The sequence below is a fragment of the Peromyscus eremicus genome, chromosome 3 (assembly GCF_949786415.1).
Source record: "Peromyscus eremicus chromosome 3, PerEre_H2_v1, whole genome shotgun sequence".
NCBI lineage: Eukaryota > Metazoa > Chordata > Mammalia > Rodentia > Cricetidae > Peromyscus > Peromyscus eremicus.
Window position 1 is genome coordinate 126602725 of NC_081418.1, and position 24830 is coordinate 126627554.

At 39.3% G+C, this 24830-nt stretch overlaps 1 protein-coding gene and 1 long non-coding RNA gene across 3 annotated transcripts in view; one reads left to right on the plus strand and one right to left on the minus strand.

Annotated features, from left to right (window-relative positions):
• Nucleotides 1-24830, plus strand: part of Pparg (peroxisome proliferator activated receptor gamma) — a 130582-nt gene that overhangs the window by 27474 nt on the left and 78278 nt on the right. The window lies entirely within an intron of this gene.
• On the minus strand, nucleotides 10399-22988 carry LOC131907306 (uncharacterized). Its single transcript, XR_009378362.1, has 3 exons — nucleotides 22697-22988; nucleotides 21038-21096; nucleotides 10399-10626 (listed from the first exon to the last, which is right to left on the minus strand). It is a non-coding gene; the product is annotated as an uncharacterized LOC131907306 (long non-coding RNA).

Consider the following 24830-nt stretch of genomic DNA (forward strand, 5'->3'; position numbering starts at 1 on the left):
TTAGTACATTTAATTATGTGTAGATATGCACATGCATGTGGAAACCAAAGATGTTAGATCCTCTGTTGCTGGAGCTACAGACAGTTGTGAGCTGCTTGATGTGGGTGCTGGGAACTGAACTTGGGTATTCTGGAAGAGCAGCAAATGCTCATAACCATTGACCCATAGCTCTAGCCCTTTTGTTGTTTTGTAAGACAGGATTTCATGTACTCTAGACTAGTCTGGAACTCACTATATAGCTCAGGCTGTCTTTACAATCTTCTTGTCTCACCTCCAAAGTGCTGGGATTTCAGGTTGCACACACTCCCATCTATCATCTATCTATCTATCTATCTATCTATCTATCTATCTATCTATCCATCTATCTACCTATCTCTACCTCACTCTCTGCCTCTCTCTCTTCAGAATGAGTTCCATTACAAGGTTTTTATACATATATATATATATAATGTACCTCTATCATATTCATTTGTCCCTTTGTCTCTCTTATTTCTTCATTCTAAACACTTTTATTCCTTAAATCTATGAAAATATGTTTAAAATGAAAATATCACAGTCATACAAAACTTTCTCCCATAATTTTTCTAGCTCTTGTTAATGGATATGTTTTCCCACTTGCATATCCCACTTGGCTCATCCTGCTCTGCTGCTAGGACATTTACATTTCCTCTAGTTTCTCCCTGACTTTCAGATGTGTTCTTATGGTGACAAGACTTTCTATCGTAGTGACTGTAGTGACAGTACCTAACTTACTAAGCCAGGTTTTAGGTGCTGTTTGTTGGTTGTTTTTTTTGTTTGTTTGTTTGTTTTGATTTGATTTTTGGATGAAATAACTGATTACACTATTATATATCATAAATATTTCCTGGCACATATTTCATTTAATTTTCAAGGTTGCCTTCTTCAGTTAAGAGGAATTGTTAGTAGAAATGCTTGGGTAATTATATTGTTTTTGTTTCATTGGGGTACGCTAGTAACAAATGAACAAGTTCAAATGACTTCTTTTTTCTTTGTTCTCCACCACCCAAATGCTAGGATTAAAGGCCTATGTCTCACCATAACCAGCTTGTTTAAATGAATTAGCATGTACCTGTGTTATTTGTGATTATGTAATAGTGGATGGATGTGAGGAGTACAGAGGAATAAAATAACACAAGTGATTTTGTTGTTGTTGTTTTTCTAAAAAAAAAAAAAAAAAAAAAGCAGGGTTGGGGTATTGCCGAAGTGGTAGAGTGCCTCCTAGTATGCACAATCACTGGATCCCCATCCTTAGCAGTCAAACAAACAAACTCCACCAACCACTAAAACCAACAATTGACTTATAGCAAGGATTATTTCCTGCAGAATATTTCCTGAGGCTATGCAAATTTAATTAAAATGTGACACTACTACATGTGGTGATGACTATGTACTGCTGACTAAGAGGAAGGAATAACAACTTCTGAAAATGTAGATCTAACAAAGTACAACACAACACAACTTTGAAATTATATAGATTTATCAAAGCATAATACAGGCCTGTAATCCCAGCACTCAGGAGGCTGAGACAGTGAGATCTCAAATTCAAGGCCAGCTTGAGCTATATAAGGGGATGATGTCTCAAAAATATTTTTCCTCAATTGAAAAATTATTATAGGGGGCTGGAGAGATGGCTCAGTGATTAAGAGCTCAATTCCAAGCACCCACATGGTGCCTAACGTAGTCTGTAACTCTAGTTCCAGGGGATCCAGTGCCCTTTCTGGCCTCTTTAGGCACCAGGCATACTTACAGTGCACATACATACATGCACTCATACCCATAAAAATAAATAAATCTTTAAAAATGTTATTAACTGTTTAAGGGGATAATGGTCTCAGTATCTTGAAAAAAATCAATTATTTTAAATTTGTAATTTAAATATTTGGAAGAATAATTTTAGGGTAAAGAAAGCATAAGAGGAAAATTTAAGATAGAAACATTTACAGTTAAAATGAATAGGAAAAATATTAGATTATGGATGAAATTCCTTTTTATTAACTCTTTCAGAGGTTGAGTCTCTTTATTATCCTCTGTGTGTATGTATGTTCATGCCTGTGAGTACCTCTCCTTTGGTTCCTGCCAATCATTTGTATGTTGCAAATAATGCATATAAATCACACACAGTTGTAAAAGCTACTGTTACTCAGTGGGGCAAAGGGAAAGCAGCTGTGATCTCTTTCATTTTATTTTAGTTTTTTTTTCCTTTAAGCTTATGAACTCCTTGTTCTCTAGATCCTATGATCTCAAATCATTTAAATTATTTGATGTTTTTAACCTTTTATACTCCCAGTAGACAGAGCATAGGAAATTAAGTGACGTAAACATCTTTAATAATCTTTAAAAGTCATAAGACTTAGCCGGGACACAAAACAATCAGGAATAAATTTCAGGGAAATACCATAATGGCGTGGGTTTTGTTTTCTTTTGTTAGCAAGCCACATGGCTTTTCCTTTCAAATCCAAGAACATGTAGCGTGGTCTCCTTTTAAGATTTCATTTTCATCTGCATCACAGAAATATGTATTTCCCTGAGTTTACTCACTATAATTTGTGATTGCTTTTGCTTATCTGCGAAGGAAGTACAGCAGCTCCCACTGGGGAAATACCATGTTAACTTGATCCTAAAATAAGAAATCTAAGGGAAAGGTCACATCCTAATAACTTGTGCAAATCTAAAATTCCCATGGAGCTTTGAAATCATTTTGTAGGAATTGAGTATTAACAATGTGTTATTGAATTTCCTCCAGAGAGTGTTGTAAACCCAAGTACTTCTGTATCCAGAAGTGACCACTGAAGTTTAAATGCAATTGGTAAGGTCTAGTTTTGTTAGCTTTTTACAATAAATATCCAGAGAAGTTTAGCATGACTAATAAACCACAAAACTGTTTTTGTTACTTTCACTGGAACTATAAGGATTGTTATTGGGAAGTAGTATAATCACATGTAGTGAGAATGGCCTTTCCTGCTACTGTAGATAGGCCTCATACTCAACTTTTTATTCACTGACTTCTAGAACCTACTATATAATGCCTGTGGTCTCTTCAGGAAACTGATTAGTTCTAAAGACTTCAGACCTCAGTTTATCTGTTAAGAAGGAGGGTATTTATTTCAAGAATCAAATAAGGACAGATTGAAAAAGAGCTTAGAAACTGTTATAGGATTGAGTATTACCATAATCATGATTTTCACATTTTCCCCCCAAAGAAATAAAAACAGAGAGAAGTGAGTCAATTCACTCTATACTGCTCACATCCATAATCTCCTACACACCCCAGTCTAACCCTTCTTACTACCAAAGTCCAAGTCATTCCTGAAAAGGGTAGAATTTTCATGGAAGCCAACACATTATACCAAGTACACATAGATTGTGTTTACAACAAGGACTTTCCTAGAACACACTAATTTTATTTTCTGAAGATGTTATTAGAAAAATGTCTTAGAAATTTCCTTCTTTTTGATTTGGAGGAACGTGCATTATTATTCCTGATTATCTCCTTAATTATTACAAATTAAAGAAAAGCACAGTGTGTGCCTTTTGTCTCTTTTTTTTGTGGCCTTTGTCTTTTGACAAACTGTTATCTATTTGTTTCATGATGATAGTGAGCTTTTAGTAATTAAAGATGAATAGGGCTAGATCTGGGTGCCTTACCTCCTGGGACTCAGTCTATGGCAAGAACTAGCTGTTTGTTACGATTATTTACGTATATTTGCATTTGTTTTTCAACTTTAGACCTCATAGTAAAGTACCATACAATAAGAAACATACACAATTTACTTGGGGACTTGGGGTTTATGTGTTGTTCAATGATAGCATCCATGCTTAGCATACATGAGTTCCAGTCCCTAAGCAAAAAAAAAAATCAAAACAAAAAAACAAAAAAAACAAAACAAAATAAAACTAACCCCAAATCAGCAACTTATTTGCTTAACTGTTTATCTATGTGACATGAGTTCAAAGAATTCCTACAACTCTTCAGTATCTCATTAATAATCTTCACTCAGGAAAAATATTAAGTTCATTCTTCATGTTAATTATTGTTACAAACCAACATGAAAAGCATGAAGATGTAGGAGGCCTGTCTTGGTACCCTACTGTAGTATATTACCAGAGTAACCTGTCTTGTACTAACAGTAGGCAGCCATTCTTTTACAAATCTGAGTCCCTGAGCCTGACAGAGCACTCAGTCCTTGCCAACTCATATCTTGCTAAAGAGCAACTGGCCTGGGAGAGTGGCAGCGAACATGAGCTAAACTAACTTGATGTGTGGTAGGTTTACAATCATCTTGCCAAGGCATATTCTTATTTTGTAAAGTCACTGTTTTATCTACTAGACTTTGGAACAAAAGTGATAGCAGCAGTGAATAAACATGTCAGAATACATATTTTCATACACTTCTGTTCTGAGGTGCCAAACGCCACTGTGTGGAAGAATCTTCCTTACTTTTCACTATTGGTTGCACTCCAAGGTGGTGTTCCGGCCCACTGAAGGGAGTGTTATAAGCTTTGTGGTTGACTTCTCCCTGTACTGTAGTGTGGTTACCTCCAATGGTTCTGACACCAGACTTTCAATAGCATTGAGTTCTTTACTGGACCAATTATATCCTGTTATTGTTGGTATAAAAGGTAATTTTTCAAAAAAAAAAAAAGGTAATTTTTTCTGTAGTGCACTTTTTTTTATTCTTCTCTCATGTATTACATCCCGACTGCTGTTTCCCCTCCCTCCCCTTCCCCTACCCCCCCTCCTTCCCTCTTCTCAAGATCCATGCCCCTCTGTCTCCCCTCAGAAAAGAGCAGGCCTCCCAGAGACGGAACCAAACATGGCATAATGTGCTACAACAAGAGAGTGGGAGTGGAGGCAGTCGTTGACTCCTTGCCTACTTTTGAAACCCTTTTCCGTCTACTGAGTTGCCTCATCTAGCTTTGGTGGGATGGTATGTGTCTGGCCGTACTGTAGTACACATCTTAAGAACACAGACTATCTAGTGCTTAACACAATTCCTAATAAATAGCCAAGTTATACAATTATAATGCAATTGAAATTAAATCATTCAACCATCTTTGTTTCTAATAAATAAGCGCAGTATTATTAGCAGTCTCCACTAAGAATTATGTGTGTTAGAGGGTGAATGTCAAAGTCAGAGGTCAGCCTCAGGTGTCCTTGTTCAGGAACCATTGGCCTCAATTCTTGTTGTTGTTAGTTTGTATTTATTAGTATTGTGAATATATGCATGGTGAGGAGGTGCATGAACACTGGAGGACAGTTTTGTGCAGTTAGTTCTCTTCTTCTACCTTTATGTGGTCCTGAAGCTTAGACAGGTCACTAGGCTTGTGGGGTAAGTGCCTTACCCACCGAGCCCTCTCATCATTGGCGCCTTCTGTTTGAGACAGGATCTTTCACTGGCCTGGGACTCACTGTCTGTCCAGTGAGCCCCAGGGATCCTCCTGTCTACATCTCCAGTGCTGGGGTAACAGGTGTGCACCAACACACTCTGTTTTTTTATGTTGGCACTGGGGATCCAAACTTAGGTCTTCATGGTTAACACAACAAACACTTTAGCAACTGAACTGTCTTCCCAACCCTTAGAATTTATTTTGAAATTTACCAACCTGAGATCCAAAGCATACTGCAGAACTGTATTATTTTTTTAATTCTATGATTGATCATCTCTAATCTGAAAATCTAAGCACTAACATGAATTCCACACCTCATGTGACAGGTTGCTGTTAAAAGACAGGTGCACCAAAGATACTGTATAAATTTCTTTCTGACTGTGGATCTAAGGAGTATGTGATGTATAAATGAACTTTATGTATAGTCTGGAGTCTGTCGTCCAAGATATCTCAGCATACAATGCAAATATTCAAAAATCTGAAATCCAAAGCACCCCTGTTGGATAAGAGATATTTATTGGAGCTGGAGAGATGACTCAGTGGCTAAGAGCACTTGCTGCTCTTCCAGAAGTCCTGAGTTCAATTCCCAGCAACTACATGGTGGCTCACAACTATCTATAATGGGATCAGATGCCCTCTTCTGTCATGCAGGTGTACATGCAAGTAGAGCACTCATATACATAAAATAAATAAATAAATCTTTTTTTAAAAAAATAGAGAAAGATCTATCCTATATTTATTCTGCAGTTATTTTATTTTGTTTTGTTTTTAGACAGGGTCTCACTATGTAGCCCTGACTGGCCTGGAACTCACTCTGTAGATTAGGCAGAAATATGACTCCTCTGTCTCTTGAATGCTGAGATTAAAGATGTGTACCACAACACCTAGCCCAACAGTCTGCAACTTTAAATTCTTTTGACATTTCATTGTTGCAAATATTGAAAATAAATCCACAAAAAGCACACACAGGTACTTTATCAGCACTTTTAGTCTTAATAATTAGGGAAAAGGAACAGTTAATTCACAGACCAGTTATGGCCTTTCAGCTTTCTGTAGCAGCTGAAGTAAAGCTTTGAAGGCTAGGGTCAATGGTGGTGTTACTAGTGAGACTTTTGTTGTTGTTTTTGTTCCTATGTGTATTATTTCTAAAGCCCCTTGGACTTCTTTTACATACCCAGTACTGTGCAAGACAAAACAGCAGTTTTATTTCAGAAACAGTCCCTAGACAGGGAGAGAATTAAACAATAGAGCAGCTTGGTGTGTGACCAGGGAGCAGTGTGGTGACAATCCATAGGAGAAAGCATACATGCAGAGCCAAGATGCTCAGCACCTGCCTCCTGGGCTTGTTAAACCTGAACCCTCCAGGAAGGACATGGATACACAGCAAGGAAGAAGTCACAAATTTTAATGATACGGTAAGAGTTCTAAGGTATCAATAGATCCAGAGTGAACCATTTGGACTTGATCCAGGGTTCAGTGGGGAGCATCAAGACTTGGAGTAGGGGAGTGACAGGATCACAGCTGTGCTTGGAAGGGACCTGTGAAAGAGATCTCACTATCAGTGACACAGTGTGATGATTGAATACACATCAAAGAGGATGAGAAAAGACTGAAATGACTTTTTTTTTTTTTAAGACAAGGCTTTCACTATGTTGTTCTGGGTAACCTAGAACTTAGTAAGTAGACCAGGCTGGCTTTGAACTCACAGAGATCCTCCTGCCTCTGCCTCCTGAGTGCTGGTATTAAAGGTGTGCAGCATCATGCCCTATAACTTTTGGCTGATGTACAGACGTAGAGGTATGAAAAGAAACAGGAATGGAGTTGTGTTTGAGAAAGATGAGCTGATTCTGGACTTGATGAAAGGCCCAGAGTGAAATGAAGATGCATGACTTAACTTCATCTTAGACATCAGAAGTAGATATGTCAGTTAGCATATCTCAGTACCAATTGAAGAAATCATTGAAAATGAGCCCCTAAGAATCAACTCAGAAGCTAGATATGGCACACATACCTATAATCTCAACACTTAAGAGTACAAGGCCTGAGCTACTCAAGGAATTCCAGACTAGCCTGAGTTATACAGTGAAACTTTATCTCAAAGAAAACTAAAAACAAAGGAGAAAACAGTTAATTGGTAAATGTCTATGTATTTTTCTAACTGTAAAACCTTTTCTGGAAGCAAAAATCAACATCGTCGTCGTCATTATACCTAGCATACAGTATAGTATATGACACTTAATAGCTCATCAGCAAATATTTATTAGATGAATGAAAGTTAAATTACAAATGCTGCCAGCAAAGAGGCTTTATGTTATTTGTTTTCCTCTTGCTCTCTCAGTCCCTTTCATGAAAATTTAGGGGCTTGTTTATCATGTTTAAATAGTTGCTTTTCATGACTAGCTGGTTTTGCATAATTTTAATTGAGTTTTTCATTTGGCTGCTGTGGTAGTTTGAAAGAAAATGGCCCCCAAAGGGAGTGGCACTAGTAGGAGGTGTGGCCTTGTTGGAGTAAGTATGGCTTTCCTGGAGGAAGTGTGTCACTGTGGAGGTGGGCTTTGAGGTCTTATATATGCTTGAGCCAAGCCCAGTGTCATAGACCACTTCCTGTTGCCTGCAAGTCAAGATGTAGGACACCCAGCTACTTCTCCAGCACCATGTCTGCCTGCACGCCACCATGTCACAACATGATGATAAGGGACTAAAACTCTGAAAGTGTTAGCTACCTCAATTAAATGTTTTTCCTTTATAAGAGTTGCTGTGGTCATGGTGTCTCTTCACAGCAATAGAAATTCTTATTAAGTCAGCTGCTATGTTAACTTTTTGTTAAAAGGGAACCAAACTCAGGAATTGACTGAATTTAATGGAAATAAGATTTTCAAAAATGCCCGGTGGTAGTAACTTAAAAGTTAATTTGCTTCTTAATTCTTTTCACCTTTGGTTAATTTAAAATTTGCCAAGAATATTTTTACTATAAGAAGGAGCCATGTTTAAATAATCATGAGAAGATTATCTGAGAAAACAGAAATCTGTATGTGAACAAATCTAATGATACTAGTTTAAGAAATACACACACACTCAAAGTCATCCCAAATTTAGTAATTCTTCCCATTAAACACATGATTTTAGTTGCGCTCCAGCTAGCTAACATTGCCAGATATCACTATAATACCTCTTACTTCCTGTGGGTTCTTGCAACCTTACCCAACCCCCAAATGTGGTGGGCTGAGTTGTAAAAACCCAAAAGTCGGACAATATAGTTTATTGCACTTGTATTGGAAATGTTTTGCCAAGATGAACTGAGAGCTAGAGAAATGCATCTGAACTTAGAGCAGCCCAAGTGACACCAAATAACCTTGTCCAGACCACTCCAGCACCAAGCCAGCCTGAAGCCACAAGACTCTGTACAGTGAGAAAGTTCCAGCCACAACCAAGTCAGCAGAGCCCTCTGGTTAGTGTTGGAAGTGAGAAAACTGACTGCAAGAATATTTGTCCAAACCCATTTTGTATACTTTTGCTGTCCCAGAACATTATCACTTATTTTATTATCTTGGCAGTCAATGATTCTTTCCATCTTTCTGATCAGGAATGAGTAAAGTCATACACTTCACACTTAGCAGGCCAGTTCCAGCCATCTGGTGATTTGAAGATATCTTTGTCTCTTTTTCATTTTGGAGTTTCAAGCTTGGCAGTTTATCTCTGAAACTCCCTTTCCCCCAGGTAGAAATTTAGAGTATTTGTTTATATAAAGAAAAATGCAGATTTTCATAAATGGCTCTTTGGTTCTTGGGTAGAAATTAAAACTCCAAGCAGGACAGCCAGGCAGCTACAAACTGAAGGCTCATTGGGAGCTGCTGAGAAGGCTGGTAAACGTGGCTAGCCTGCTAAAGTACTTGGTAATTGGTAAAGGTATGTTCAGTTTTAGATAGTAGCTTATTTTTCAATATGGACTATCATATATTTTAGAAGAGTGGCCAATTTGCTGTGATATACATAGGAATAACCTTGGAAGAAATGATCTTGCAGTTTGAGGGGTAGAGTGAAAAAAACATACTAGCAGAAGAGACAGAAACTCACTGTTTTAACCCAGGCTGTCTCTTCCTCCCTGGCCTGGGGATTCAGTGGTTCATTTGCCTCCCAAAGACTAGAGCCATGGTGAACCTCTGTGTGGGAGTCTGAACACCTATAAATCAGCAATCTAAGTGGAATCTTGGCAGATGAGACCTTACTCAGGAAACCAGCATTTTGTTTATATTTAGATAATTTTAGCACATGGCCCCCAGGCACGTCATAAGAACTCCAGCAAAAAGAAGTTTGAAGAACAGAGTATTTGCTGTGAGTAGTCACTTTCACCCCTTTCCACTGGGTTTAGTCCCAAGTAGCCTCAGAGGTAGAATGAAGGGGGCGGGGCAGGGAGAGGGGAGAATCAAGCAACTAAGACAACCAAATGTTAGGATGATGCCTGATGGGAATGATTTTGCAGCACTGTTGAGAAGGGCATCTTTCCCCACAGCAACCAGCTGCTGGTTCCTAAGTACATTATGATTCTCTTAGATCAGGATTCACTTAGAGTTTAAACAGTAAACAGCAAGCTGTTCAGCTCTCCTTTTTATTTTAGAAAAATATATTAAACAAAAAAATTACCATTTTAACCAAACTCAGGGGGCATTAATGATATTTGTAGTGTTGTACAACTGTCCCTTGTATCTATTTCTAAAATTTTTTTGTCATGGAAACTCAAGCTCTGTACCCTCTGAACAGTAACACCCCCCCTGCCCCATTGCTCATCCCTAGCTTTGGGGTTACCTCTCTTCTGCTTTCTGTCTTTTCGAATTTGCCTATCGCAATTGTTCCATATCAATGGAAATCATATTGTATTTGTGGTTTTACTCATGGTTTGTTTCACTTATCACAATGTCTTTAAGATTTACTCATGTGTCATAATAGCATGTATCAGAATGCTATTCCCTTTTGTGACGGAATCATACTCCATTTTATGTGTGCATCACATTTTATTCATTCATCTGTTACATGAACACATTTTTTTTTAACATTTCCCTTTGCAAATTATGCTGCAATGACTATTGATGTTCAACTGTGTGTTGGAGTTTCTGCTTTCAGTTCTTTGAGGTATAATATACTTCGGTGTAGAACCACAGAATTGCATGATGAGTTTATCCATTTTCCACTGATCTAACAAAATAGACAAGGCTGGATACTCTGAAAAGAAAAGAGACTTACTTAGCTCTCAATATTAAGGCTGCAGGAAATAGTTCTGGCTTTGACTGGGCTCTGGTGAGGACCTTAGAGAACATGCTATCACAGTACCAGAAATGGGGAAGACTGCAGAGAACCTGGGCAGGGCAAATCTTGCTCTTTAGTAACAACTCTGTAGGGAGAACTAGTCAGGACCCCAGGAGAGGTACCACAGTCTCTTCTGAGGGTATTGCCTGACAGGTCCCACCTCTTAACAACCCCACCACCACTTAATATCGCCATATTATCATCACACTGGAGACCAGACTTCCAACACATAAACCTTTGGGGAGGAATAAGCCATATCTAAACAGTGGCATCAGATAATTCCATAGGTTTTGTTGTTATTGTTTTGAGACAGAGTCTTAATTTATACAGGATTGCCTTGATCTTGCTATCCTCCTGCCTCAGTCTCTCAACTGTTGAGCTTAAAAGCATGCCTGGCTTGTGTTTTATGCTTTAAAGAACTGCCCAAGCTGATTTCTGCTACCATGTCAACAGTCTACATTCCAACCAGCAATTTATTTCAGTTCAAAGTTTCTCTGTCCTTTGGAGCAGTATAACAGCCATCTTGTCAGGTGTTAAGTATTATCTCACCATGGTTTTGATTTGCTTTTTGTTTGTTTGTTTGTTTTTCGAGACAGGGTTTCTCTGTGTAGCTTTGCGCCTTTCCTGGGACTCACTTGGTAGCCCAGGCTGGCCTCGAACTCACAGAGATCCGCCTGGCTCTGCCTCCCGAGTGCTGGGATTAAAGGCGTGCACCACCACCGCCCGGCTTGATTTGCTTTTTGTTGATGACTAATGACTCTTGAGAGTCTTCTCGTGTATCATTGGTTGTTTATACATCTTCTTTGAGGAAAAAAAAAAACTGTTCAAGTTCTTTGCCCAATTTTTAATTGCTTTGTTTGCCCCTTGCTGTTCTTGTTCTCTTTTTGAATTTAATTCATTTTGTCACATTCTTCTCCAGATGGTAAAAACTCTCATCCCATCTGAACACAGGTAGATGCTCTCATCAGCCTCCATTGGCCACACACAAAGAAAAAACTGAGTGCTTTTCATGCTGTTGCCTAACAGCATTACCTAAGAGTCTATTGCTCTTCAGATGGATTCCTCAGTGCTGTGGAATAGCTTGTGTTCTTTTTAAGACCTAGCTTCACAAGCCCATGTGTGGGGCTGATTCACTGGGAAGAAATCTGGAAGATAAATCCCTATCTTTTCTCAGAATGATGAAACTTTAGATCTTAAAAAGGTCATCAATGTCTCAAATAGGGACCCACAGATTCCTGTAGATCCACATATGGATGTAAAAATATTGTGTCTTTGTGTCATAACAAGTCATTATAAAGACTGAATTCCACAAGTTAAGGACGTGTCTTAGCCGGGTGGTGGTAGAGCATACCTTTAATCCCAGCACTCAGGAGGTAAATGCAGGCAGATCTCTATGAGTTCAAGGCTATCCAGGTCTACAAAGTGAATTCCAGGACAACCAGGGCTATTACACAGAGAAACTCAAAGCCAGGTGGGAGGGAGGGGGGGGGAAGGGGGAGGCGGGGGGGGGAACCCACAAAAACAAACAAACAAGGAAAAAAACGATGTCTTTGGTGCTGGAGAAGACTTGGTGGTTAAAAGTGCTCACTGCTTTTCTAGAGGACACCAGTTAGGTTCACAGCACCCACGTGAGATAACTCACAGCTGCCTGTACCTCCAGCACCAGGGGATCTGACACCCTCTTCTGGCTTCCATGGGCATTGCTCACATGTGCCATATACACACAAATATACATAAATAAAAATAAAATAGGACTGATTAAGTAACTTGCACAGCACAAAACAGTGAATCAACAAAGCCCATACCAAACTCTACTTGCCACTGTTCTTTGTTGCTGGCACTGTACCACTGCAATGAGTCTACAGTGTGGTGGGAAAGCAGAGGGCAAGCAAGTTGTCATGAAATGATGAGTGCCACACGGGAGCAGAGGGAGTATGGTGAGTTGTTTAGAACAGGGGGGCACTATATGGTCTTCATTGGAAGAGGTGATTTTTTTTACACTGATGATTCCTATGGAGCATCACCTTGGGGAGCAGTGAGAACAGCAGGAGACTAAGTGAGGTGTGGAGGCTCTGAGGTGGGAAAAGTTGCTCTCTTACTGACTTAAGAGGAAAGGAGTCAATTGAGGCTTCAGAGAAAATGGAAGTTTGGGTTTAAGACAGAAGTCAGCTCAAAGTTAAGCTTTGGGGAGGGGAGTGATGTTCTCTAATTGGCATCCTTAGAAGATCCCTCTGACTGCAGCAGGAGATGAACGCAGATGGGACACCTGATAGGAAGGGGTGTGTGTGTGTGTGTGTGTGTGTGTGTGTGAGAGAGAGAGAGAGAGAGAGAGAGAGAGAGAGAGAGAGAGAGAGAGAGAGGGAGGGAGAGGGAGAGGGAGAGGGAGAGGATGTGAGGTGGCTGGCCTGAATTACAAGGATAAGGAGGCAGAGAAGGGGTCAAATGTAAATATTTAACAAGTAGAGTCAAAAGGATATACCTGTTAGCACAGACATGTATGATCTTTTACAGATGATCGGCTGGGAGATAGGTCCAACCATTTAGAAGACAGGGTTCAATAAAATAGGATGGCATTAGGGGAACTGATGTAAATTTAGTTGATGACTATTAACTCTGAGTTCCCTATGAGATATTTGGATGGAGATGTCTATGGGGCTGAGCCGCAGAGACCGTACTGATACAGAAACATAAATCAGTGCCACACATCTCTGATATTTTCAAACTTTACATGCTGAGGTGAATAGATTGTTCCTGGTAGAACTACTGTTATTTTGTTTGTTTGTTTGTTTGTTTGTTTGTAGACAAGTGCTGGAATTGAACTCAGGGCCTCAAGCACATTAATACTCACCCACTCATCCACTGTGTTCCACCCTAAGCCCCTGTTCTTGGTAAAATTAAATTTCTAGCTAATTCAATGAACAAGAAGGCTCTTTTCATTTCCATTTGTGTAAAAATCTTTCTTCATAGTAAGTCACTTTTTATTTTGGTAAATATTATAGGACAAACTAAAATATAGATTAAATTTAGATAGCCCCAAATTGATGAGTTTGGAACTTTTAATATCACTGTTTCATTTTGATTAATGACATTTGACTATAGGTATAAAAACTATAAAGGATTATGTCAGGAAACACTCTAGAACAGTGGCTTTCATCCTGTGTCTCGACCCCTTTGGGGTCAAATGACTCTTTCACAGTGTCACCTAAGACCATCCTACATATCGTAATTTACATTACAATTCATAACAGTAGCAAAATTATAGTTATGAAGTAGCAATGAAATAATTTAATGGTTGGAGGGGGTCACCCAGTACCCTTGTAAAAGGATCATTTGACCCCAAAGGGATCACAACCCATAGATTGAGAACTACTGGTCTACAATGCGGAAACTGTTTACACACACAATTAGACCACAGTTGTAGAGGCAGTGTTGGAACACAAACTGTGATAAATTTCTTGTATCTATATCTATGTACCTCTCTGAAAGTCTGGAGATCCATACTGCTTTATGCATACACCATGGCTAAACCATTTACCAGACTATTTACTTTAAAGCAAAATAATTTGTTTACCTACACTGTCTCTCCTACCCTCACCACACTTTTACTTCTTCTCCTTTCCCAAACATTCCATCTTTCTCCTACATGTGCTCATTCCCTCTGTCATTTTCCAGTTCATTAGTCAGTCTTTATTTATACAATAGCAGACTGTATCAAATGATGAAGATAGGAGTAGAAGAATAACACCAACACAGTCACCTTCCTCCAGAAGCCATGCTCCTAGAGTCCAGATCCTGCTTTCCGTACAAGCCCTCATGGAAATCCCGTATCTTCCACTGGGATTTTTCTAGGACACAACTCACTTGTCGTGTTCCTCTGAATCCCTGTGAAATTTTTTAATCTTCCCATTAGTTTGGCAATGAACCAGGTCTACCTTTTGACATCTCCTCTGGTGTTGGCTCAATTCTTATTCAAATAATAAACCATTGCCTAATGTTTCACTTTATTGTCACTGTTTCTCTTGCAAGATTACAGATAATTTAAGGGCAGACTTACACTCTTGTGTATTTCCCACAGTGTCTTATAGACAGCAAACAGTTTTTAATTTCATTTATTTTGAGACAGGGCATCTTTGTGTTGCCCAAGCTAGGCTCAAACTCCTGGGCTCCATCAATCCTCTTGTCTCACCCCAGTGCTCAGGGTGTTTATTGTTTTGTTTTGTTTCTGTGTATCTTATTTTAAGTTGATCTGATACATCTTTGATGATTCGGTTAAATATTTTTTTATACTCATTTCACTTCTGATTCAGTGACCTGGGCCAAGTTGCTCAGCTTTCTTGAGCTTCAACTTTTGGTAAAATGGGAATAATTTGTAATTCTCAAGATTAAATATTATATATAAAACATGTCCTATAATCACTAAAAGATTATGTCATCTGATTAGTCACTTTGAACTTCATGGTCAGTCCTCTTGTCCTGAATCTCCAGGAACCCTTCACATCTCTGTTCTTACTTGAGTTGTTCACATGATCTACTTACTTTAATCTTTACCTACCAGTTGGCTCTTTACATCGAATGCTTTGTTATTGCTTTGTTTGTTTCTACTTCTTCATTTTGTTTATTACCAAATCTAACTTTTTTTTCTTTAGACAGTCTTACTATGTAGCACATGGTGGCTTTGAACTCCCAATCTTCCTGCCCCAACGTTGCTTCTGAGTGCTGAGATTCCAAGTGTGCACCATGCTCCGGCTTTCCAAGTCTTAATCTTATTTATGAGCTTAGATCAAAATAGTGTGAACTGTACTCAGTTAGTCAGAAATGATGGCTCCATGTTGTCACATAGGTCCATCATTGTAAAAACAACAAAAAAGAGCAGGAAGAGAAATTGTTAGTTTTCTTTCAAGGTAGTTTAATCTATTGACTTGAAGTTTCAGATTGACAGAGTGTTTCATTAGGAACTAGCTATTAAGATTTACTCTGAGCTATATTAGACTTTTGTTGTTGTTATTTGAAGGAGGGGGTGTCTTTGTGTTTTGTTTTGTTTTGGCTAGCCAACAGGCTGGCCTCAATCTTGTGCAGTCCTTCTGCCTCTGCTTCCCAGGTTCTGGGTTACAGGCAAACACCACGCCCTACCCCATCCTTCCCCAACACCAGCACCTTACGTGTATAGCCTCCAGAGAATGAATTAGACCAGTGCTTAAAAGATGTGTATTTACAGGTCCTCAGAAGAGTTAGAAATAACCCCAAAACACAATAATTTCCCTAGTTGAGATATATGATTCAGACTCCCCAAGTGCTAAGAATTTACTAAGCTGGATTATCCTGGGTTTTGCTGGTTAATTTCAGTCATCAAACCCAATGTCATGCTATGATCTTCATTGAAATGGGCTATTTTACTCATTCTTGTTTTCACTAAGAGAAGCACTTTGTCAGGTATTTTTTAAAGTGTGGTCTCTGTGTGGTTAATGTGTCTCCCCTTTTGGGAGTCTCAAATGCACAAATTGACTATTGTTATTGTTATTTATGTTGAAAGATATTAAAATGAGATTTGTAATCCAAGTGGGCATTAATTATTTCACATCTGGTGGCTTGAGAAGTGGCCAGATACAACACTCCTTAATGCAAGAGAGCCTAGGGCAAAAACTGTGCAATCCCCACCTTCCTTTGCAAAACAACTGCCCGTGTGAACCTTCAATGTTTAAAAAAGAGAGAGAGAAAAGAAATTTTACAGCACTATATTCTACTACAGGTCTCTTAAAAAAAATGTGTCGCTACAAGTCCTAGATCAATGAGTGAAACGTCGGAAGGGGAAGGCTATGAGGAGCAAACAAACAACAGCTAAGGCAGCGCTGACCTAGTTGCTAAGGACCAAAGGCATCAGGACACCTATCCTCTCCTCATCACCTCACCTTGCTTAATCTTAAGGTGATGATGACCTGGTTTGCCTGTGACAGTTCCAGTTCATGCCCAAAGTCCTGTATGCATTGCTAAGAGTGTCCTGTTTCATTCCTAATACTTGTTCGGACTGGGAGTTGATGAAGTATCTGATCGTCTTAATTGAACCCCCTTGTCTCAGGGACATTACTCAACAAGGCTAAGAAGTGGAATGATGAGAATGAAGTCAAGGGAGAGGGGTATTTAAGCTGAGACAGTGCTAGAAACAAAAACTGATCAGAATTCTCAGTGAAATAAAAGCCATAGGTGGTTTTATCCTGTTCTCAGCCCTGGCTGCTCAGGATCTCAAGGCAGGAAGATCATTTGAGCCAAGTTCAAGGCCAGCCTGGGCAACAAAGCAAGATCTCTTTTCAAAAAGAAAAAAAAATCTCAGTAATAAATGAAGGCTGAGATGGAAAGGCTGATCTATGTACACTCTTGAGCTCACACAGGGAAGCATGATCTTTCTAGGGAGTTGGGAGCAGGCAGAGAGGCATGGCAGCAGTGAGGTCAGGAGCTTGTGGTATCTTTTCTGCAAGGTTCCTGCCTGTTTTCCAAGTGAGCCTTTCACCTCTTCATACTTTCTGGTGACTAGTGCTGCTGCTGTCTAATAGAAATACTTCAGAGAGGAAAAACAGATAAAAGATAAGAGTTCCATAGAAAAATGGAAAGACTTGCACTCTTCTTGATAAATCCAGTTATTGAAAAAGCTTAAGCAAACATCACTGCCATTTATCTTAGCAATCTACAGAAACTTAGTTTTATCAGCTCAGCTGTGTGAGGTTACTGTGCACATATTCTCTCTTAGAAAGCCCTCCAGAGGGATAGCTCTTCTTTTTCTAATGTTGCACAGTGTCCCTATCTGAAGGTAATACCTGCTATTGCAAAGTCTACAGAAGCACACAGAGCAAAGAGTTCCTCATTATGAATCCCATCACCTGGAAATAACAGCTGTTAGCCTCATGGCACAGCTGTTTCCAACTCTTAGCATATGCATTTTATTTACTTATCTGCTTACTTATTTATGCTTATGGTGGTGGGACCCAGGGCTTGTGCATGCTAGGCAAGGGCTCCAGCACTGAGCCACATCCCCATCTTGCATGTGTATTTTCATATTTACTCAATAAAGATTTAAAATCATAATGTCTTAAAGGGAATTTTTTTAGTGTCTGGTAACAACAGGAGAAAATAGTATCTTGTGTTTACATAGGAGTATTCTATTAGTTTGGTTTTATTATGTTGCCTGTGTTTTTTATGTTTTTCTTAGATGGGATCTTTTTATGTCGCCCAGGGTAGCCTCAAATTCCTGGGTTCAAGTGATCCTCTTGCCTTAGTCTCCTGGAATCACAGGAGTGCAACACTGCCCCTAGCTAGCTTTACAAAACTCTAAAATTTATAGTTTTTCATACAGTACCATGTTTCATCTTAATGTTTTCTCAACAATAGGACAGTTATTGCTTCCTGTTTTTTATAGGAAGAAATTAAAGCCAGAAGCACCTAATGACTTGCCAAAGGCAGAGGGAACTCAGAAAATCCCTTCACTCTTAAACTCTTTACTCTCACTGCTCTTTCTATGTATGACTCCAGAAGTTTGTACACTACAAGTTTCAAGTATCAGAATCCAAACTAAAGAACTTGTTATGAGCAACTAGTTGTTTTGTTGGGTCAAGGAAGAAGAACATTGTAAGTAGCAGTCTTCAGGTTTGTTTGGGAAGTTTTTCAAAGAGTGAAAACTGTCTTCCTCTACCTTTTCTGAAAGCACAGAAGAGGGGAGAGCTTCTTACAGACGTTCAAGTTTGGGTAGAGAAATTTCCTAAAGCCTTGAGAGACAGGACAGTCATCTGTGTGGGGTTTAACAGTCACGGTAAGCAATCAGTCTCAAATACCTAATGTTATATTAATAATTCTCATGAAGTTAAATGCACTTTCTTCTCTGTCTTCAAAGGCATTAACAGTATGTTCCTGGAGAGGTAAAGCAGATGTGTGAAATAAATTAAGGCTAAGTTGTGTGGCATCAACTTCACACAGTGAGTGCTTAATAAGGAGTAGGATCTAATGAATGTTCATTTACTGGGTGTCAACCAAGAAAACTTATGGCAGTTAAATACTATAGCAGAAATGAGGTCATAAAGCCAGAAATAAGTCCTGAAGGATGACATAAAACAGGAATATGCACATCTATTCATTCATCTACTCAGTATTTATTAGGCATCTTCTGTATACCATAGGCACACAAGCATGAAGAGATATTCTATTGAATATCTATGAAAAATTCTATTGAATAGAATGTAAGTTACATATTAAAAAGTAGCAAGTGAGAGTAGGATAGGGTTGTGCATGTGTAAATTATAAGAATAATGATAGCATTTGACATCTATCAAGTAGAAGAACTCAAAGAAAGTGTTAGATGCCATTTACTCTCTGTCCTCTCCCAATCTCTGCTTGAAAAATGAGGAATTGAAACTAGAGATGTTGTGACTTGCCTCAGTTCATAGACCAATTAATGACGTAATTGAAGGGTGAGTCCAGCTTCTCACATTTCTGCCTTATACTGTTCTGCCTCCTTCCTCCTCCTCTTCCTCCTTCCCCTCATCCTCCTCTGTCATCTCATCCTCTTCTTTTAGTTTCTTTATGAAATGGAAATCTAATTTTGTAGCCCAGGCCGGCCTCAAACTTATGGACATTCCTCCTGCCTCAGCATCCCAAGTGCTGGGACCACAGGCATGAGCTACTCGACTCTTCAGTCTTGAAATTAACTAAAACAGATTTTGTTTCATTGAAAAATATTTTCTCTCAAAAATGGGGCAACTTAAATGTTTGTGAGCTGCACAGATAGTCAAAATATTATATATCCATGCACAGCTTACTAAAGGTTGATATATATTAAAACTTAGGAAATAACAGCCAGACACATGGGATTCTTTATTACATGAGCCCATCTGAATACACTGATGATGAAAGCAGTCGGTCTCTAGAGGAAGAATAGTAGGTTTGTGGTTGCCTAGGATTAGCAGTAGGAACTGGGATTAAATATAAAGCAGTATGCATTTGGGGGGTGAAATATTGTAAAGCTAATTTATGATGATGGTGTAAAACTTGGCAAACTGGAGAGCAAACAATATGAAGCCTAAAATGTACCACCAAGGCAGGCCTGGTGTACATGCCTATAATCCTAGCACTTGGGAAGATAAAGCAGGAGGACTGTCATTAGTTCAAGGACAGTTTGGGCTACAAAGAAAGACCTTGTCTCAAAACAACACAACAACTTTATCTCAGTATGGTTGTTTGAAGAAATCTTTTTCTAAAGAGCTGTAGGGATTCACAACGATAGGTTTCTGTTAGTAGTCTTTCTCTCCAAAGAAGGCCCAGCTATAAAAGTGTTACTATTTTAGTGGAATCAGAGAACAGATCTAATAATTAGAACATCATGGATTCTAGCTTTGATATTATCACTAACACTGCAATACATAAAATGAGGCAATGTGCAAGTCATTCTACTTCTTTGTGCCTTGTGTATGTCATCTGTAAATGAAGCATTTCCTTGTGCCTCAGTTTCCCCAGCTATTAAGGAGGAGGAGGTTAGAACAGATGTGCTTAGGACTTCTTGGACATGTGAAAAGCTCATCCTGATATTTCTGTTACCTGTGAGCTCCAACTACTCATTTACCCACCGCCTAAGCTTTTCAGAGCCCCTTTATTAACCTGCCATATTGATTTTCACACTAACTCTTGGTTACTACAGCTTCCTGATTTTAATGCATAGGTCTTTTAAGTGCACAGTTCCCAAAATGTTTATCTGAAAGTTCCCTCCTGAACTGAATGCCACATCTTCATTAGTCTCCCAGAGGCTACGTTCTCATCCTATGTAACTCTCTCATGGAAGGTCTCCCGTAGATAACAATACACTTCCCCTTCAGGCAGTACATGGAAGAAACAATGGGCTATACAATGGAGTCGTCCTCTGTGATTACACAGAGTGAGAATCTGGCCCATTGTTTTCTCCAGCTGCCTAAGGAAGGAGCTGTACTCTTTGGATCCCCATAAAGATTTTGGCTTGTCCACCTTTTGATACTCCCAAGTAACAAACAATTAAGCAATCTGGCCTCCTTCCCACTTCTCATTTCAATGTGTAGGATATTTGTCAACTTGCCCAGAGTGACTGTAGGCATTTTGAGCTGTTCATCTGACTGTGTGCAATAGATAACAAATAAAAACATCATTAGAGGAACTAAGTTAAGGCTTAATTTCATATTTGTTTTAGGTGTGGAGGGGGCACCTGTTTCAGAATTGAGAACATGTTTCTCTTCTGTCTTCCTGTTTGGTAATCTCCTTCTCTTTATGTTTTAATAAAATGTTTCTAAATATTTCAAATGAAGTTTATTAAAATGAAACTCACGTTTGTGAACATATAAACAGAATATCCTGCCTCCTAGATCTCGGTATATCTTCAGAAACCTGGAGAATGAAGAATAAAGTATATAGTTGGGCTGTGGTTTAATTAGTCCACAAATCTTGGACCCACTTTGCAAAGCTGTGCTGACATTCTAGATAATTTTGGTGGAACCAGTTAAGTTCATTTGCTAACTTCCTCCACCCCCACCCCCACCCCATCATTTAGGAAAACTACTTACTAAAAACTGAAAATCCCTGTGAACGGAAACTTAGGTAAAACTGAAACACTGGTTCTGTTATTCAGGGGTTGGTAAATGGTTTTGTGTATGTGATAAAAAGAAAAGATTAGTGATTTGAAGGACCAAGGCACACACGCCTTACTTGTAACTGTCATAGGAGAAAAATAAAGTAGAAATAAAAATTCTCTAAAAATAGATTGAAAGAGAAAAAAGATGTTTTGCAACATGAGTATTCAGTGAATAAGAGACACTGATACACCTAACCAAGGAAGCTAGGTATTGAAATTATCTACCTTTTAAGGGGCTTGGACCTGCCTCAACTAAATGTACTAGGCTCTGCTGACTCCCCATGGGAGACCTTGCCTTGGAGGAAGTGGGAATGGGGGGTGGCTTGGGGGGGAGAATGATGGAGGGTGGGAGGAGGGAGGACAGGAGAATCTGTAGTTAGTATGTAAAATGAATAGAAAATCTCTTAATAATAATATAAAAAATTTTTAAAAAAGAAATTACCCACCTTTTAATAAAAGAAAGAAAATTAAGCATTTAGTCTTTCTTCCTAGTGGGAACTACATTTCAGAGTGAATACACAACTTTACTGGAGGAACATTTTCTGCTATAGAGAACTGTTAACTGAATGATGTATGAATGATAGTAGAAAAACTTCACTTTATAAACTCAAACTATTGATTTGGAGAAAAGATAATCAAGTTTACTAGAACCCTTGGCAGAATGATTATTGAAACCAGGTTGGAGGAGATGGTTAAAAGTGCCTATTGCTCTTGAAGAGGACCTGAATTCAGTTCCTAATACCCACATTGGGTGGTTCAGCTCCAGGGGATCTGAAACCCTTTTCTGGACTCTGTGGGCACCCATGCACATGTAGTACACATTCACAGAGATGCACATACATACACGGAAGTAAGTAAATAAATAAGTAAATAATTTTTTTAAAAAAAATGTATTTTAAAAATTGTGAATGCCACAGTAACTGCACTTATTGCTTTCTAACTGCAGGGAGGGAGAGTAGCCATACTAGGGAGAGGTCAGAGGTCAGACTACTGTTATTCCAGACTGGTAATTGGTGGGCTGGAGAAACAGCTTAGCCGTTAAAGGCTAGGCTCACAACCAAAGTGTGGTTCCCAAATTTGTAATTGATCTTAGCTTCACTAATGCAGTCTCTCTCTCTCTCTCTCTCTCTCTCTCTCTCTCTCTCTCTCTCTCTCTCTCTCTCTCTCTCTCTCTGTGTGTGTGTGTGTGTGTGTGTGTGTGTGTGTGTGTGTGTGTGTGAGAGAGAGAGAGAGAGAGAGAGAGAGAGAGAGAGAGAGAGAGAGAGAGAGAGAATATGAGAGAAAGAGATTGAAATTGGGGGATTGACCCTATAGCCTTGATCATCAAAGGCAAATGCTCTACCATTGAGTCCTTACTTTACTTTTTATTTTGAGGAAAGGTCTTCCCTTCCTAGCCTTCAATGAATAATCCTCCTGCCTCGGCCTCCTGAGTAGCAGAGATTGTAGGCCTGCGCCACCAGGCCTGCTGACCATGTCTTCTGTGGAGCTACAGTAAGAAGAGAATGTCTCCAGCATTTGTGGCTTGACTGTAGCACATAGTGTTGGTTATGCTAAGGCGCTGCTCCTCGTGGCTGGCCGCCACCCGCGGCAGCCATACCAACGGAGGCAGCCATACCAACGGAGGAGTGCTGGAGGAGAGTCACGAGCCATAGTTACCTTTCTAGAGCTTTATTGGGAGGGGGAGTGGGGGAGGCCGACGGGAGAAAGAAGCGGAAAGGAGAAGGACGCACACAGGGTCCACCCGCTTTTTTAGGCTGGGAGGCCGTTGAAGGCTGATGACGTAATTAAGGACTGAATCCTTACACATAGGCCTTACATAAAATATCCAATTTGTCAGAAACACAGGGGATAGAGAAGTAATATAAATGATGCCACAATAAAATAAGTGGTCTAATCCAGAAGGTGGGACGTTCTAGGTGCCCACTGGCCTGACTGCTCAGTGGTCTTAACACTAGGAGGATTGCTGGGAGTGGGGAAAAGAGAAATCGTGCTAGATTTAGAAGGGCTTAAGGGGCATGCAATCTTTTCATCATTATCCATGAAGTTTAGGTGGAAGCAAACCAACTGTAGACATTTGCGCCCAGGAAATGTGACTAAGGACTGGGTGTTGTTTGAAAGGAAAACATGGAAATTACTGACTTTAAGAAGCAAGTTACTACCAGTAAATACACAATCTCATTTTGATTAACAACAAATGCCACCATATTATATATGCTTATATTATGTGTACATGTTTATGAACATACATATGTACAGGAAAAGATCCACAGGAGCACTAAGAACACAAGATGAATGCTCTCTGGGTAGTGGGAATATAATGACTTCACTCTTAGTAGTCTGCATTTTCTCATTTCCAACAGTGTGAATTAGTTATGTAATGATAACAGTAATGATAAGTCAGTGTGTAACCCCAGCTGGCCTTGAACTGTGATCCTCCTATCCTCTTACCTCAGCCTCTGAGTGCTGGGATGACATAGCATGTTTACTGTGAGGGAAGAAGATATAAAGACTAGAAAACGTGTTAGCCTCTCTCACAGCAACAGGCATTCAAGATCAAGGACTTGTTAGGTGTAAACTATACTGTATTTCCTTGAGACTCTCAATATCTTTACCACAGAGGTTTCTTTTAACTGTGCTACGTGAGGATCATGTTTAAAGAGTAGTTCTAAAATGTTTGGGTTGTTGGGCTTCAGCCCATCTGAAGAGCTGTCCCACCACCTTGGAGTTTTGGATCAGACTCTTGTCTGAGGTACCCTGTGCTATGGCTTCCTCACTACCCTTGTTTCATTCCATTTTCTCCCATTTAGTCTTTTCTTGTTCACTCTACTCGTTCCTTGCCACCACCCACAGTTTCTAATTCTCTGGGCTCATTTCAAGTTTTCTTCCTATTCTTGAATTCCCTTCAGATTCCCTCTAGTTCCATCCCACTCAGATGGGTGCTGTTCATCTTCTGAACCTCATTAGTATGCAGTTTCAATTAGTTTAAATCCCTTCTCTGTCCTTTACTGACTTTGTGACCTGAGACTCAATTTCCCTACCTGTAAAATAAAAAACTCATGGCTTAGTTTAGCATATTCCATGCACACAGCTGGACAGAAACTGGGTTCTCTAAGCCTGCTCTGTAGCCCAGTGTCTTGTCCTTGTCCTTCTCCTTCTCTTTCATAAGTTCATAAAAGGGCCTGAGAAGTGAGCCCAGCTTACTCATGATTTTACTCAGGGTTATGTGATACTTTAACTGTGCTGCATGGTATGTGAGCTCCCATTTCTAATCTACCACTGACCATCTTTTTCTCCTAGAGTAGGGTTGTCTTTTAAGCTCACAGAGTTTTTATGAAGTCTAAACAAAAGTTTGTGTCTTAGGACTACACAGTACCTGGCAGAGTGGGTACTCAATAACCACAGCATCTGAATTTTAAAGCTACTTGTTGGTTTTATTGTTGTTTCCAGCCTACTAACTTTCAGAAACTGGTGTGGCTTTATTATATAAATT